The sequence below is a fragment of the Molossus molossus genome, unplaced genomic scaffold, assembly GCF_014108415.1.
Source record: "Molossus molossus isolate mMolMol1 unplaced genomic scaffold, mMolMol1.p scaffold_m16_p_2, whole genome shotgun sequence".
NCBI classification, from domain to species: Eukaryota; Metazoa; Chordata; class Mammalia; order Chiroptera; family Molossidae; genus Molossus; species Molossus molossus.
The window spans coordinates 118,121,752-118,122,480 of NW_023425355.1; the positions used below are offsets into that span (position 1 = coordinate 118,121,752).

Genomic DNA, 729 nt, shown 5'->3' on the forward strand with positions numbered 1-729 from the left:
TCAATGGGAAAAACTAAAATAATTTCTTTTAAGAACAGGAACAAGACACGGATGTTCACTTTTGCCACTCTCATTCAACATAGTACTGGAAGTCTTAGCCACAGCAACCAAGCAAGAAGAGAAAATAAAAAGTATCCAAATTGGAAAGGAGGAAGTGAAAGTGTCATTATTTGAAGATGACATAATATTGTACATAGAAATTCCTAAAGACTACCAAAAACCTACTAGATTGAATAAATGAATTTGGCAAAGTAGCAGGATACAAAATCAACACCCAAAAATCATTGACTTTTTTTTTTAATGGTTCACAAATTTGCGTGTCATCCTTGTGCAGGGGCCATGATAATCTTTGTGTCATTCCAATTTCAGTATATTTGCTGCCAAAGTGAGCACATTTTTATATACCAATAATGAACACACAGAAAGAGAAAAGAAGAAAACAATCCCATTTACCATTACAACAAAAAAAAATTAAGATATGTAGGAATAAATTTAACCAAGGAGGTAAAAGACCTGTTTTCAGAAAACTACAGGACATTAAAAAAGGAAATAGAGGAAGATATAAAAAAGTAGAAGCATATACCATGTTCATGGATTGGAAGAATTAACATAATTAAAATGTCCATACTACCAAAGCAATCTATAGAGTCAATGCAATCCCAATAAAATAGCAACGACATATTTTACAGATCTAGACTAAATACTCCAAAAGCTTATATGGAACCAAAA

The 729-nt window shown here is 31.7% G+C and overlaps 1 non-coding gene across 1 annotated transcript; it reads right to left on the reverse strand.

Moving 5' to 3' along the window:
* Nucleotides 1-289: 289 nt before the first annotated feature.
* On the reverse strand, nucleotides 290-393 carry LOC118636794. The gene has a single exon (XR_004960775.1). It is a non-coding gene; the product is annotated as a U6 spliceosomal RNA (small nuclear RNA).
* Nucleotides 394-729: the final 336 nt, after the last annotated feature.